General features: G+C 49.7%; 1 protein-coding gene across 1 annotated transcript in view; it reads right to left on the reverse strand.

Annotated features, from left to right (window-relative positions):
- Positions 1-12,951, reverse strand: part of CNTFR (ciliary neurotrophic factor receptor) — a 428,103-nt gene extending 415,152 nt beyond the window's left edge. Inside the window, exon 1 of the mRNA XM_083575841.1 lies at positions 12,754-12,951. The gene's annotated coding sequence lies outside the window, so the exon portion shown is untranslated. The remainder of the gene's footprint in view (positions 1-12,753) is intronic.
- Positions 12,952-16,927: the final 3,976 nt, after the last annotated feature.

Genomic DNA, 16,927 nt, shown 5'->3' on the forward strand with positions numbered 1-16,927 from the left:
AAGCTGAGGTTGCCTCTGGGTCCGGTCACCCTCCAGCCTCTCCTGAGCTGCAGAGGCTCAGGGCAGAGAGGCGGAGGGAACTAAGTTCCCGCAGGAGGAGGGCTCATCTCCAGGCCAGGAGAGGCGAGTCACCAGATGATCGGGGCCGCCCTATGCCTCGGGGCAGATAAAAGCCAGCCAGCCCCAGTCCCAAGTTGTGGGAGCAACTTTGTTGGTTGCCAGTTCCTGCCTGAACCCTGTCCTGCTTTCCTGTCTGAGCTCCTGACCCGCCCTGGCTCCCTGCTTGCATGCCCGTTCCTGACTTCACCCAACTCCTTGCCCTGCACCCAGATTCAGCTACTACGGACAGCCTCCACGTTGCACCTTTGACCATGGACCGGACTTGGACCTCGCCTCTCGGGTAACCCACAGGAGTAGCACAATAGGCTTCCAGAACAGATTCCATTCGACTTCCAAAAGTACGACTGTATATTGCTGCCCCATGACAGAAGAACTCCGGGAAGGCAGTGGGGTGTAGTGGTGAGAGTGTCGGACTAAGACCTGTGAGAGACCAGGGTACAAATCCCCACTCCTTCACGAAGCTCACAGGGTGAGTCACTCGCAGCCTCTTCACCTCCCTCGCAGGGTCGTTGCAGGGATTAACTGAGGAGGGGGTGAACCATGTGCTCCTTGTGAGAAAAAATGGGGTATAAATGCAACAAATAAGCTCTTCTGGAGTACAGGATCAGGTTCAAGGTGCTGGTTTTAACCTTTAAAGCCCTATACGGCCTTGGACCCTCGTACCTACGGGACCGCCTCTCCTGGTATGTCCCACAGAGAAACTTATGGTCTTCAAATAAAAACATCTTGAAGGTCCCCAGCCTCAAGGTGGTTAGATTGGTCTCAACTAGGGCCAGGGCCTTTTCAGCACTGGCCCCGACTTGGTGGAACACTCTGTCACAAGAGACTAGGGCCCTGCAGGACTTGACATCTTTCCGCAGGGCCTGCAAGACAGAGCTGCTCCACCAGGCCTTTGGCCAAGGCACAGTCTGACCCCCTCCTTTGGTAATCCTCATAGAACTCTAGCCCAATGGTTGCCATTAATTTGATTCTGAATTTTAAAATGAATCGATTTTAGAATGTTGTGTTACCTTTATTGTTGCTAGCCGCTCTGAGCCAGGCTTTGGCTGGGGAGGGCGGGATATAAATAAATAATAATAATAATAATTACCGGTATTATTATTATCTGTCCAGGTAGGGAGGGGGTGCAGTAGCTAGAGTGTGCAAAGGACCCAATGCCTCAGAATGCACAATATTTGAAAGCCAAACTAATTCAGAAATGCAGCTGGGGGGAAAACCCCAACATCTGCTCTCGCCGAACGCGATGCAAGGATGGGCCGCAGGCTCTGCCAATAAAAGGAAGTGTAGCCAAACAAGCAGCCAGAGGAAAAAAAGGGGAGGAGGAGGAGAAGAGAGGGAACAATATTAACAAATAAAAAGAGACGCTAGCCGGCATCCAAACTCACGAAAAATAAATATTGAAACTGACCCCAAACTGTTATTTAAACACAGTGTTTCTCTCCCCATCTGTCTCCAGCTCTCTCTTCCTGGAAACAATGGGAAGAGCAGGAAGAGGGAGCAGAGAGAATACTAATACACAGCGGGTGTCCACATCCTCCCAGAATACAGGCGCATTCGGAGACAGTAACGGGGTGATATAGGCAGAAAGAAACAGTTTCAGGGCACATTCCAGCATGTAGCTGTTCTTGTCATACGCACGCTCCACTGAAGTTAATGGGAGGTGTGCAAGAGCACATGGAAAGTTCTGGGACTTGGAGGGCAGAGATAGGGGAGAGGCTGCTTCATACTTGGGTATGCTTAGCCTGGATATGAGAAAACAGAGGCTTTGAACACGGCTACCACACTGTGGGTTAAACCACGGAGCCTAGGGCTTGCAGATCAGAAGGTTGGCGGTTCGAATCCCTGCGACGGGGTGAGCTCCCGTTGCTCTGTCCCTGCTCCTGCCAACCTAGCAGTTCAAAAGCACATCAAAATGCAAGTAGATAAATAGGTACCACTCTGGCGGGAAGGTAAACGGCGTTTCCGTGTGCTGCTCTGGTTCGCCAGAAGCAGCTTAGTCATGCTGGCTACATGACCCGGAAGCTGTACGCCGGCTCCCTCGGCCAGTAAAGCGAGATGAGCGTCGCAACCAGAGACGTCCATGACTGGACCTAACGGTCAGGGGTCCCTTTACCTTTTACCATGCACAAGCTTGCTTTCCACAGCTCCAGAGCGGAGGACCTGAAGCAATGATTTCAAATGACAAGAAAGGAGATTCTGACAAAACGACAGGAAAAACTGACTGGCGGTTAAGAGTTCTTTGACAGCGGAGTGGACTCCCTCAGAAGGTGGTGGGCTCTCCTTCACTGGGGGTCTGAAAACAGACGTTGAATGGCCATCTGTCAGGAATGACTTTGCTGTGATTCCTACACTGCAGGGATTGCGATAGATGGCCATTGTCCGTTCTTGAAATTAGCCAGGTGCATTTTGCCAATGCCGAAGGCCTTTGGGCAGTTCCCTCATTGTGAGAATCCAAGTTACAGGGAACCAGGCAGAGGGCCTTCTTGGTGGTGGTGCCCACCTTGTGGAACTCCCTCCCACCAGATGTCAAAGAGAAAAACAACCACCAGACTTTAGAAGACATCTGAAGGCAGCCCTGTTTAGGGAAGCTTTTAATGTTTAATAGATTGTATTTTAATATTCTGTTGGAAGCCGCCCAGAGTGGCTGGGGAAACCCAGCCAGACGGGCGGGGTATTATTATTATTATTATTATTATTATTATTATTATTATTATTATTATTGCACTTGGCTTGACCACCTGAGACCAAGTGCCTGGGCACAAGGATGGCACCTGAGATTTCCACCATCTGGACTTTTTAGCTTAGAGAAGAGGTGGTGTATGGAAGTTCATAAAACTATGCATGGCATGGAGGAAGGAGACATCCCATAAAGTTGAAGGTTGGAAGATACAGGATAGATAAAAGAAAGTCCTTCATAGTTCACAAAAGCCACAGGAGGAAGTGATGGCCACCAACCTGTAGAGCTTTAGAAGAGAACTGGAACAATTCAGGAGGAGAGGACTACTGATGGCTCCTAGCCACAATGGCTCTGCTCTGCCTCCACAGCAATCCCTCTGAATACCAGTTGTTGGAAACCACGGGAATGGGGATTGTTGCTCTTGTGTTTGAATCCTGCTCACTTGTTTCCCCCCTGGCACCTGGTCAGCCTCTGAGAGAAGAGGAAGCTGGACTAGATGGGCCATTGTTCTGGTCCAGAGCGCTCTTCTTCTTCTTCAATGCCAATCATTAGACAAGGGGAAGACAAGGCTGCGTGGAAATGCCCTGAAGCCCCTCTCCAGCTGCCCCCAAAGATTCAGTGCATTGCATGGAGTTCAAGGGCAATTAGTCTAATTAAGCAATTAAATTATCTCTCTCCTTTTTTCGAAAATAACTCCTTGGAAGACTAGCTAATGTCTTGCCCCACGAAGTCTGGCTGCCCCTTGGGCTCTGATGTCTTTCATCAGCACGTCAAGGCAGTTTTATTCTGACAGGCATTCACTGGGCAGGAGAGATACAGTCGTCTCCTGTTTGGTTTTAACGGCTGGATCCAGCCTCCCTTAATTGTTTTATATTTTTATTTTTGTGAAATAGCTATTTTTAAATGCGGCAAGCCACCCTAAGCAACACTTTCACATTAGAAGGGTGGGATATAAATACGTTTGTGTAAGGAAAGTTCTGCAGGAAACAGAGTAGACCTTTAAAGGAAAAAAGGACTGATCTTTGAAAAAAGCTGGGAAAGAATCTGACAGTTAAAAGTAAGATTTTTCCCATTCATGTTTGTTGCATTAGCAGCCGTTGAACTTGCAAGGCTTCCCTTACAAGTCAAGGCATGGAAGTGTCACTGCAGACCTGTGCAAACACCGTGTGGCTCCATACAATCTCTCTGCTCCACAACTTTAAGATGCACAAAGTCCTGGGTTCATGAGACTCTCTGCAAAATCAATGTTATAAGAAAAAACTGCTCCTTTCCAAGAGCCAGTATAGAGTCCTTATGTAGGTTCTCTATCGGTAGGAGACAATAACAGAGGCCAACCAGAGAATATTGAGAAGCAAAGCAGCTAGTAAGAATGATCTTTATTAAACTCTTGCAACAAGGTTCCCACACTCCCCACACACAGGGAGAGAGAGGAGAGGAACCCAGAACAAAGGTGTGCAAGCTCTTATACAGACTTTTGAAATTGCCTCCCCTGTAGCTCAAGACCACCCCCAAAAATATCAAACATACATCACAGAAAGAGGTGGTCCCCAGCAGAAATTTGAGAGTGTTGCTTCTCTCCTGTCTGCCAGGATACCTGATAAGGCCTTATCTGATTGTCTTTTCTGGGTAGCCTGGCCATTCCTTAGAGATGGTAAATCCTTAGTTCATGAATCTCTTACACATATTGAGTGTGTGCTCAGCATAACAGATACTTGCCAGACTGTATTTGAAAAGGGAGGTGTAAGCAGCCCCTACAGTCCAAAGACCATTGGAAAGCTTTCCCCTTTTCCTTCCTCCTTGCAGAGAAATATCTGAGGTCCATTTGGGAGAGTCAAAATGGCTTCAGGATTGTTCTCCTGTACTATTTCAGAAACGTGGCTTACAGACTTATGTACATGTTTGCCTTGTACATTTATGAACATTTATTTTATGGATATATAAGACCTTAGAATTCCTATAACATCAACTCTAGGAGGAGATTCTCTCTCCTGCCTCAAAAATCTCACTTGGCCAGCGCCAAAGTTTCCTGCTCGCAGGACCTGAGTCCTGATGCACATTTTCTTCCCAACAGCAGCAGAAAATAAGAGAGCCTCCAACCCACCTCCAAACACAGATGCACATACAAATCTTCCCAAATAATTCCAGCAAGCCTTCTGCCGCCTACCGGCAGCCGACAGAATTACAGCCTTGCTTCTCAAATGAAGGCTTCCTGTTGGAGCTGGGTTGCCTGAACCAAAACACATCTACTGAACATAGGAGCCAGGAATCGGGGGGGGGGGATGAAGAGGAGCTGCAAAGCCTTATAAAAGGCTTAGCTTCCAAAATTCAGAAGCCACTGTGCTGATTATGTTCTCTCCCCACATTTTTTTTCACACAAGAACACAAGACACACAGAGAGAGCCACCAGGCCTGGTTGCAAAAGGCATTTGTGCCAGGGCAATAATGCAAATCCTGAGACTCCAAAAGCACTCCAACATTTCTACAGTTCCACCTCTCTCACACAGGTCAGAAGGGAAGAGGAAGAAGGCAGCACTCAGCACAGTTCTGTCTTCCACAGAGGTGGGATTGCCTCTCTGCAACCTGCAGATTGTCAAGTACGATGCGGTGAACAGCGCACACAAACAGCGAACACTGGCAGGCATGCAAATGGCAAGGCTGGGCTCCATGTTAGTGCCAAGAGGTGCCAGGTCCCACCACCCGAAGATCTGCATGCCCACAGACCACAAAAGAAAACGTCCAAAGGCCCAGCGAGTGGAGAAAATGGCCTCATTCCCAAACACCAGGCAGCTTGTGCCAGTCAAAGAGTGGGCGCTTGGCATCAGCCTGCCACTGTGGGCAAACCAGAGAATACAGTGGTACCTTGGTTCTCAAACGCCTTGGTACTCAAACAACTTGGAACCCAAACACTGCAAACCCAGAAGTAAGTGTTCTGGTTTGCGAACATTTTTCGGAAGCCGTACGTGCTCCGTTTTGAGTGTTACGCTTCCGATTTGAGTGTTACGCTGAGGTCTGTCTGTTTTTGCTATTTTGTTTTTGCATTTTTGTCTTTGCGGCTCTTTCTGTTTTGTTTTTGCGACTGTGTGGAGCCCAGTTCAGCTACCGATTGATTGGCTGATTGTATGACTGCAGTACATTGTTTATGGCTTTCATTTTATGGATCAATGGTCTCGTTAGATAGTAAAAATCATGTTACATTGCTGTATTAGGGGTTGTTTTAAAAAGTCTGGAACGGATTAATCCATTTTGCATTACTTTCTATGGGAAAGGCCCCCTTGGTTTTGGAACGCTTTGGTTTTGGAACGGACTTCCGGAACGGATTACGTTTGAGGACCAAGGGACCACTGTAGTAAGGTTGGAAGGGAACCCTAGGGTCCTCTAGTCCAACCCTCTGCAATGCAGGAATTGCAGCTAAAAATAGGATACTTTTTATCCAGCAAACAAGTTACACTTTTATAAAAATACTGTTTCATAAACAAACCTGAAGGGCTAGCGAAGAAACCCAGCAATACATTCTTCCAAGTCAGTCATTCAGTGCTTGAGTGGTTTCCTAGTTGCATTCTGGTACTTTTTAAAGAATTGTTTGAAATAGAACAGTACGATAAATGAACTTCTGTTACAGAAATAAAAATTCTCTGTTAAACTTTCTCCTAAAACTGAGGTGGGGGTTTCAAATGCCTTTCCTGTCTCCCAGGACCCTGACCTCAGGATCCCCAGATCTTTTAAGACTTGCTTTAACTAAATGATCAAATAAGTAAGGAGACTGGAATGAAAGAAAGAATAAAGGGATGGTGGATTTTCTGAGACTTTTCATCAAAACCCATGAAAATCAAAAGGACTCAGACACCCTCTCAGAGTGGACAAGGAAGCCCTGAGAGATGCTTTGCTGGGAACGTCTTTTGCTGGCCAGAGCACACTTTCTCACCTGTACGCTTGTGTTAGCTGACACCCACAAAATGGAGAAAAATCTGGACATGTTAGCAAAACTACACAAAGCAGAGAAGATGGAGTCTACCCAGCCAAAACAGCTGTTATCCCTGTCAAGCAAGCACCACCAGAAACCAGTACAAATTCAACACACACCAGCAACCGGTGCGTAAAGGAGGATAACCACTAACACTCACGGCTTCTTCACACATCACAAGTTATTTCCACAAGACTCCCCAGCACCCACGTTCCCTTCAAAGCAAAGTCCCTGGGCAACTGATGTCAGGTGGTCAGTGACTCAGATGTCACGGTGACTGCAACGCGAGTCACACAAAGGTTACTCTCTCCTACACAAGCAACTTTTGCAGAGATACAGGTGGAGGGGAAATTGACATGTCCAACTTCTTAACCCCCATCCCAGGGTTCATATCAAGAGTCGTGCATGTAGCTGAGGCAATTGCAACCCATTTGGGAATCAGATGGGATGAGGGAACCATGTTGCTTCTTAGCAGTTGCTCTTTAAATAGGTGAAATAAGGATATTCCTGCTTGGCACAATTTTCTACAGAGTGGCCAAGCCCCTGGGACCACGTATCATGGGGAGGTCCTTGTGGCTAACAGTTGTTCTGCAAAGTCTCCAGCAAACAGGTCTTTCCCATCACCTGATACCAAAGTCTCTTAGCTGTAGAAGCTGCCCAGGATACTGGGACCTTCTGCATTCAAAGCAGGTGTTCTTCCTCCAGGCTGGGAGCTGCACTGATGTAACCAGTTTCCTACAAATACATGAACTGGGACAAACGCCAAACCCATTGCCCTTCGGTCTGTATTTGTGTCCTGCCTGTGTCATGGACTCACATTACTAGAAAACCCTCAATTTTCCCCTTCTGCAAAAGGGGCACTGACCTACCTCACAGGGTTGTTTAAAACAAAGCCTGTCAGCATTTTCAACGTTATTAATGGAGCACTGTAGCAGCAACTCACTTCTCCATTAATTCAAAATTCATGTGATCAGTACACAACATTCTGGGACTCCTTAATTGCTCAAATTTTGTTTTATTCATGAGCAATAATTTACGTTTAAATGTTCCTTGAGTGACTTATTTGTTGTCTATTTGGGGCCATGCTCCAGGGGCTCCACAGGGAATGCAAAACTCTGCAAGCGTCAAGCTTTTCCACTCTCATTTAAGCACATGGGGGAAACTGTTCCAGCGAGAGACGTACCTATGAAGCAGCTCCTTTCACAAAGCACAGAAGGAACCACCCATGAAATGAAGACTCTGGGACACACAAAAAACAGGGATCGCTCCCATCTGTTGCAAATGGCAATTGCGCAAGAGAACTGCCCAGAGGACTGTGCACCCCAGTTAGATTTGCTTAAAAACAAACAAGCCCAGTGTTTAAAAAACTTTTTTTAATGTAACTTTTCCAAAACTGAATACAAAAACAACGCCAACATAAAAACTGATTCACAAACTAAATGTAATACTGCATGAGAAAACTTTTAACGGTACACACCATTTTAAGAAAAGATAGTCACATTTTGATGGTCAGCACATCCTCTCAAGGCACCATCTGCTGGAATGTCTCCAGCCCAAGCAAGGCCCCTTGCGAAAGTTAGTTGCTGGACAACGAAAATGGGGAATAAAAATTTAAGCATTGAATGGGAGTTGTGAATGAGCAAAACTCTGTTTCAGCAGGCCTCACTTTGGCAATATTCCTAGTGGATCATGCCCTTGCAGCTGGTCACAAGCTCTCTCTCTTGTAGAGTAGCAGATGACTATCTCATTACATGCCATCTCAGCCTGCGATTTAAATTGACTTTGTATTACATAAGGAAAACATAAGCAGCAAATGCAACCGTTTTCTCAGCAGTTTCAAGCTAAGCAACACAAATTAAAGATCGGCTTCCAAACAAGCAATACTCTTTCTCTCTCGCACACACTGAAAACATTTATGAGGCTTCCCAAGCAAAATTCAGCTACAAGGGCTTAGGTGTCTGTACACACCAGCAGATTACTCATCAAGTCCTGAGCATTTGTTTTCAAATGAAGGATCCAGGAACAAGTTCCCCTCAATATGCAAAGCCCTGAGTTGGTCACAGGGTTCCTGTTTCTCCTAAGTTGTAAGAGTCATTCCCCCATGGCAGAGAAAGAATGAAACCGCTTCATCTGAGTGGGGCTTCTGCCATCTGCCCCAGACAAGCAGGATATTCTGGAAAGCTTTTTATTAGCCAACATGGTTCTTTACCAGGCACAGGGAGCACATGCCAGCCTTTGAAAATTCTGGGATTTGGGGGAGTTCCTTGCTACTCAAAGGCTCAGGAAGGGAAAATCCACCGAAAGAAGCAGATGCAACTGTGAACACACACACACCCTCTCCAAATACGCTACATCAAAAAGGAAAAAAAACCCACACATTTCAGTCAATTCATCTTTTGGTTTTTCAACACGCTACACTGCCATCGTGCTGTCAAGACTCCTTAGGAAGCACGGTTGTTGCAACCAACTCTCTCTTTCTCTTTGAGGAAAGTGGGAGAGAGCAAGCATGGCGAGGGATTATCGGGTGCCACCTCCGAGGTCGCCAGGCCACCCTTGAAAAGAAAAAAGACTTTCCGGGAACAGCATATGGCTCAACATCTCGGGGGCTGTTTTTGCAACGTTATGAACAGCAGGATGTGCTGAAAGCAACTCAAAGTGAGGCTCGCAGCACCCAACACATGAACGGCTCTTGCTGTTACAAAGGCAGTTGCTACAGTTGAGAAAATAATCGCCCAGGGAGATGCATTTGAAGATACAGCCCGCCAGGTCTTCGTGACACCCGTTGTCAACTGTAAAACAGGAGAAAGACACAAGGGCCTGTGTGTGGCCCAGGCATTCTGGCTGCAAGACGTTGGCAGAGCTAGCAATGTCCTTTCATGGCTTATGGTCAACACCCTGCTATTAAGGATGGGCACAAACCGCTGGGGGAAAACCATGCCCAGCAAGGAATCCACACGCAAACTCCAAAAATATTTGAGATTCAAGAAGCCATTGGATTAACCAATTTTCTAGCGCCAGAAGTCTTACTTGCCGGACTACAGCTCCTTCCAAAACTTTGCCACGGCTGACTGTATTAGGCTGGCAAAAGCTTTCCGCTTGGAGAAGGCAGATCCAGAGTTATCCAGCGTATTTCTCCTTGGGAATTTAACCCTTTAGAACCAGCCATCAAAGACCACGAGGAAGAACAGGTACCCAATAGTTCCTCGCAAAGTTAGCAAGCACATTGAAAACTGAACCCCGATGAGCCCTCATTTCAATGCAAGTAGCAACATCTCAGGCTATTTTTTTTAAAAAAACAACAGCCATTGCAATTTATAAGGCAAGATGTTTGCTCTTCAGACAAATCATTCCCTGTCCTGTTCTCTCTCTCACAGACCTCGAGCATGCAACACACAAATCACAGCCGCTGGCAGAAACATTGGAGCAGGGACTGTAGAGAAATGCACTTGCGAACACAACGGCAACAGGAGCAAACTGGAGATGTAACAGTGAAGCTGGGAGCAGCGGCACAGAGAGAAAACTGAGGCACAAGGCAAGGTATCCCCGAACATTTTTGCAGGAAAGGAGAAGGAAATATCAGAGCAGCAACAAGAAGACATAGTGGTCGACCAGAGGTCAACCAAATCCCTAAATCTCTGCACATCACTTACAAATGCATTTATCTATCTATTGGATTTCTTGGCCCTGGCCCCTTCGCCCTAAGATCCCTGGCCCGGGCTGGCTGCAACAATACTGTACAACATCAAAAGCAGTCGAAACAATTCCCATCAGAAGGCAGCCTCCTTTGCAGTGAGGCTCAGATTCTCTCCCACACACCCTGGCAAGTTGGAGGAGAGTGCAGTTTCAAGAGAGTTTGGAGAGAGGCAGGCAGATGAAATCCAGTTCCGTATGCACAACTGCTGTCCGTATGCACAACTGCTTCTGCTCCCCAAAAGTTGCTGCGAAAAGGAACCACCACCGGGTTTCAAGGCAACTCACTGGAACATCAGGATGCCATATTTCAACGGATTCACACACACACACACACCCCTCTGTCTCCAAACTCCAGGTTTGCCCCAGAGGGCAACCAGGAGAAAGCAGGGCCCAGTCACCCAACGGAACAACGGCTCAAATGCAAAAGGCGCCATTGGACAAGCAGCAGCACAACCTCCCAATACGAGAAAGACCATGCAGGATTTTTAAAAAACTCATGACAGAGGGAAAAGGAGCAGGTTAAACTCGTGCAGAGATCTCAAGGCTCCTTGGTGCACCCCAGTGTTTGGCACTTGCAAAATCCCATGGAGGGGAGGATACAAGGTATGGGGGGCACACTTTTGACATGCTGAGGGATTCCATATGGCTACCCCCTCTTCCTAACATCTGCCCCTGCATTTGGCCCCATCCCTCCCAATATCTATGGAGAGGGGCTTGCTTAGCAAGACATTCCCCCCCCAAAAAATATGTTTATGTCCTTATTGAAGAGTCTCTCTTTTGGGGGAACAGGGACCGAGAGATGGAGAAAAGCAGACCTGCACAAACAAGCAAGGGATTTGCAAATTTTACCCAGAGTGTTTGCAGAAATGGAGACTTCAGGGCTTGTAAGTGGAGGGCGAGGAGGGCAAATACATGGACTTTTTTTATGGATTGAGGGCACCTAGTATGGAAACCAGGTTTTTCTTTCCATATACTGTAACTTTTGTTTTTAAGTGAGGGTGCCAGACACTTGTGTAATTATTTTCTTACAATATCATCAAGGGAGGGGTGGTTTCTAGGAGTTGGGGAAAGACCCATGTAATTGATGGGGGGTGCAAGAAGACAGTCAGCCTTATCCCCACTTTTAAGATTTCCCTGCGATCAATGCCATTAGCCCCATAAAAGCACTCCATGCCCCACAGAGTTAAAAAAATATGGGGGGGGGGCAGGGGTCGGGAGAGGATGACTTTTAAAAGAACGCTCTTTCACAGCTACTCCTTTCCGGGTGCTGAACTGCATCCTTTTCCGAGAAATTCAGGGTCGCTCAAAATCCCCCCACCCGCGACGCTTCCCAGCTCAGAAGTTGCAAAATACCAAGCAGCCCACGAGATTGAAGGGAACAATTGGGGCGGGGGCGGGCAGGACACGAACCTGTTGCTGCCCCCCCCCGTCCAGACCCTAGAGCAGATGCCTCCCCCCTCCCTCCACCAGCACTCCGATTTCAAAGGCAGGGACCCCCACCCACCCCAGGACGCACAATAAGCTGCCCGCTCGCGGCTCCGAGGCGCGCCCAGCTCAGCTGCTGCTCTCTCCAGAGTCGCCGGGGCGAAAACCGGGTGCGGTGGGGGGGGGGGAGAGAAAGCAGGATCCGAGAAGGGAGGAAGAAAGAGGAAAAGCGGGCGTGGGGGGGGGGGGGAGAAAAAGCCGAAGGAGGAGCATTTCCGCTCCGGCTCGATCAATCGGCGCCGGCTAAGAGCTCCCGTGCTTGCGGGTGGGGGGAGCGGGAGAGGAAAGAGAGAAGCGAAGCCCCGCTCAGCTGTCTGGCCGGAGCAAAGTGGGGGGGCATCTCTCTTTCCCCCACATCTAAGCCCTGGAGGCGCGCTCCCAACCCACCTCCTCCCTCTGCAGGGCCGCGAAGAAGCGACCCCCCCTCCCGCTTCGCTCCCTTCTGAACGTCCTTTTTTCGGGGTCCGCGCCAGGAGAGGGGGAGCCGGGGTGGGGAGCCCCTCCGCGCGCCGGGAAGAAAAGTTTCCATAGCAAGAGGAAAGCAGCGCGGGGGGGGGCGAAAGAGAAGGAGAGGCGACCAAGCAGGAGGGAGGCATCCCCAAATACAGTATCAAGCTTTACGCACGAACCAATGTGCAAGCTCTCCAAAAAATAATGTATCTAGCACTGCATGCAAGCCGATGCAAATATATTTCTTACACTCCCCCCCCCCAATTGCACACGCCGCGAAGAGGTCGGTGTTCATATTCCGCCCGCCCCCACCCCCCAAAAAAAATCCCCCCAACACCTCGCTGCCCAATCTGGGCGCCCCACTCACCGCGCGCGCCCTGCGCCCCCCTCCGCCGCGGGGCTCCCGGCAAGCCAGCGCTGCCCGGCGGCTTCGGCTGCCCGGCGTGGTCGGTGCCCCTGGCGGAGCTTCGGCTCGCCCGGCGGCGGCACTGCTTCCCTGCACCGGCTGCGAAGAGAGCGAGAACGAGAGAGAAGCGGAGCGAGGGAGACGCTCTTTTAAACTCCCCCCCCCACCCGCGCGCGCCCCACCCCCCATGTGACCAGCCGAGGAAGCGAGGGGGGAGGGGAGGAGAGGGGGGAGGGAGGGGAGACTGCGCGCACCCCCCCGGGCACCTCCAAAATCATCTCCCCCTCCCCGCCTCCGGAACTTGCGCGTGAAGTGGCGGCAATCCGGAGCAGGGGAAAGCCAGCCAACCCGGTGCGATCCGGTGGCTGGCTGGCTGCAAACGGGGCTTGCTCCCGAGGAAGCGCGCAAGGGAAGGAGCCGGTATGCAAGACGTGTTAAGGCGAGCTTACTTCGGAGTAAGCGCCGGCGAAGTGGGCGGTTTGGGCGCCGAGGAAACGTGGCCAAACAGCGTGCGGAGGCTAGGGACCGCGACCGCGCAAAGAGCGCGCGCGTAGCGACGGCGGAGGGGCCACGGCCATTCAGGGAGAGCGCCAGTCGCCAGGCAGCGGGTTGCGCGCGCCCCGAATCCACAAACCCGCGCTGCCCGGTGCTTTGCTTGTTTACTCGGAAGTGAGGCCGCTCGCTCCTCCGAAGTCAGTGCTCACGAGGATCCTGGCCAAAATGTCCCGGGGGGGGGGGGCTGCACACGCGTGACACACGGTCTTAAAAGCAGTGTCTTCCGTGGCACAGCGCGCAACGCGGAATACGTCTGCTTGCGTGTAAAGACACGGAGTGTAGACACGCACGTGGACACGGGCACTCAGGTGGCGTACCACGCTGACCAGAGAGAGAAGGGAAGCCATAGAACTGCCGGGGGGCGGGCGGAGATGCTGACACGCGTCTGCCCATGCACACAAACATACACAGGCAGAGAAACGTAGAGGTGAGAATCGCCGGGCGCAGAGTGCCTATTCGCGGGGTAGGGAATAGGGCGGCTACGGCAGGAGCAAGCTACACCCGAAGAAAGGCCGCCCACATGCAGAGAAAGCGCGGGGAAGGAAGTCACCTTAAGGAGAGAGGGCAGTGCGGTGTAGTGGTTAGAGTGCCGGACTAGGACCTGGAGAGACCGGGGTTCAAATACGCCTTCGGCTATAAAGCTCACTGGGTGACCTTGGGCCAATCACCTACACTCAGCCCAACCACCTCACAGGGTTGTTGTGGCGGTTAAACCATGTACGCCACCTTGAGTTTCATGGAGGAAAAGATGGGGTATAAACGCAATAAACAAATGCAACAAACAAACCTTCCTTACTGAATCTTTCAAGTCGGCACGATCAGTCTGAAAGAAGTTCGGCGCGCAGAAGAGTGCAGCGTGGGCGACACGCGTCTGTTGGGGCGATCGCGCCTCACGCCCAGAGCCAGGAGGACTCGGGAGGAATTAATTTATGATCAAACTTCTCCTTCTCTCTCTCACACAAGGTTGGCTTCCAAAAAGCAGGTTGCATTCGCACGTGCAAGACCACCAGCTCGGGGAACACGCCCGGACGACCCACGGCCCGCTCCTCCTCCAGGATCGCTCGCCCGCTCTCTCCAATGGCCGGCTTTACAACGCGCACCGGCTACGCGTTTGCCGCCTCCCTGTTTGCAAGCGCAACGGCGAGCCGCGGATGCGGCGCAGCAATTCGCCCGCGACTGATGCTGGAGAAGCAGCAGGAAGACTCTCCATCCTCGCCCCCGCCCCCCAACTCCGCGCGCTTTGGCATCTGGAACAAAGCCTGCGAGCTGCCAATCAAGGGGGCGGCCGAGGGGGGTTGCCCTGTCCATTTGCAAATCAATACCGGCCTCCAGAGAAAGAACCTTGCATTAAACATGAGCCAGTTCTATGGATGGATGGATGGACTGGGAGGAGGGAGGCTGCAAAGGGGAGAGGCGGAGGAAGGAGCCAGGGCTAAGTGTTTTTAAAATTATCTTTATTTATGGCATTTATAGCTCCCCCCTTTTCTCCCAGGAGCTTAAGGGTCCTCTCCCTCCTCATTTCACAACAACCTTGTGAGGTAGGTCAGGGTGAGAGTGATCGGTCATGCACTGATCTTCATGGCCAAGCAGCGATTTGAAAGCTGGTTTCTGCCAGGCCTGACACTCTAACCATTGCACCACGCTGCCTCTGTTTCAGCAAAGACAGTGAAGAGGCAGGGATGGCCACCAACTTAAAGGTAAAGGGACCCCTGACCATTAGGTCCAGTCACGAACAACTCTGGGGTTGGGGCGCTCTTCTCGCTTTACTGGCCGAGGGAGCCGGCGTACAGCTTCCGGGTCATGTGGCCAGCAGGACTAAGCCGCTTCTGGCGAACCAGAGCAGCGCACGGAAATGCCATTTACCTTTCCGCCAGAGCGGTACCTATTTCTCTACTTGCACTTTGACGTGCTTTCGAACTGCTAGGTTGGCAGGAGCAGGGACCGAGCAACGGGAGCTCACCCCGTCGCGGGGATTCGAACTGCCGACCTTCTGATCGGCAAGTCCTAGGCTCTGTGGTTTAACCCACAGCGCCACCCACATCCCAGCCACCAACTTACATGGTTTTAAAAGAGCATTAGAGAAATTGATGGAGGAGGAGAGGGCTATTGATGGCTGCCAGCCGCAGTGACTATGTTCTTCCTCCAAGGTGGAAGGCAAGAATGATAATGCGAGGGGAGAAGGCTTCTGTGCTCAAACCCTGCCAGCAGGTTTCCCATTGAGGCATCTGTGTGTGAAGAGGGTGTGGGACTAGATGAGCCATAGGCCAGATCCAATCAGACTCCTCTGGTGTCCTTATGGAACCTCCAGCTCCAGGGGCAGTCTATCTCGATTCCTAGTTTCTTAGGGGTATTTGGCTACTGTGAGGAGAGGATGCTAGACTAGATGGGCCGCTGGCCTAATCCAGTGGGATAAATATAAAACATATGTTCAAAAATACAGCAAAGGTTCGCTATCTATGCTAGCATTTGATTGACGTTGGAGTGAGACTGAGTTGAGAAATAAGACTAAGCACATATTGATATAGGAATGTATTAGATAATATGTAAAGAAATATACAATAATAAGAGTACATTCATTTGTAAAAAGAAGGAATATACAACGGGAAAGACAGGAAGTCTAGTGTGTTGGTATGTAAATGATTGGGGGGATTTGTTTTTTGTTTTTTCTCTTTGTTCTTTCTTTTTTGTTTCATTTTCTTTCTAGGTATATAAAAGTTGTATATAATTTATGTATACATGTTGGAAATTATATTATAGTAAGTCCTGTAATGTAATATGACAACGTTTACCGATGTAATATAAGGATGTTAACAAATAAATAAAAATGCAAAGAAAAAAGAAAAAAAAAAATCCAGCGGATTCTTCTCCAAATCAATGATTTGTAGAATTGCAGAGTTTGAAGGGACCCCCGAGGGTCATTGGACAAATGACCCTACCCCCCCCCCCCCGCTTAAAAATATTCTTATGTAGTGGTAAGCTGGGGGTGCACAGCTTGAGCATAGAAGCAAGGGGTCCTTTGGTGACCTAGAGGAAAGGGAACCCACACAAGGGGCCACACAGCAAAATGACAGCCCTGAAATGAATTGGGGGGGGGGGAACTAATGTCTTAAGCCGCTTCACAGAGGTGGAATTTGCTCATCTCTCACTCACATATAACCCAGGACAGCAAAACTTTAATTAGCTGGTGGGATGCCAATTTTAATCAGGGAGGGACAATTTTCATCAGTGGTGCCAACTCTGAAGGTCACACGTTTTATTTACATTTTTCCGGAGTGTATTTGGGTGCTGGTGTGTTACGGTGAAGACAGTCTCCCCTCTTCACCCAGGGGGGCAGCTTTTCTCTCCTGCTTCTGTCAGGAGCTCAAAATGGCACGTCTGTTGAGAGTTTTGCCAATATCCAGAGAGCCCTTCACCCAGATCTGGCAGAGATCTCCTGGCTGTGCAATCCTATGCATTTTTTGCACAGGAATAAGCACACTCACCCAGGTACGGATCATCTGGGTGTGACTAGGGAGAATGCCTTACTGCTATATTTAAAAATGAGGGGGACAGAGAATCCTTGTTTACATCTGTGAAATGC

The sequence above is a fragment of the Podarcis filfolensis genome, assembly GCF_964270895.1.
Source record: "Podarcis filfolensis genome assembly, chromosome: 11".
Classification (NCBI taxonomy): Eukaryota; Metazoa; Chordata; class Lepidosauria; order Squamata; family Lacertidae; genus Podarcis; species Podarcis filfolensis.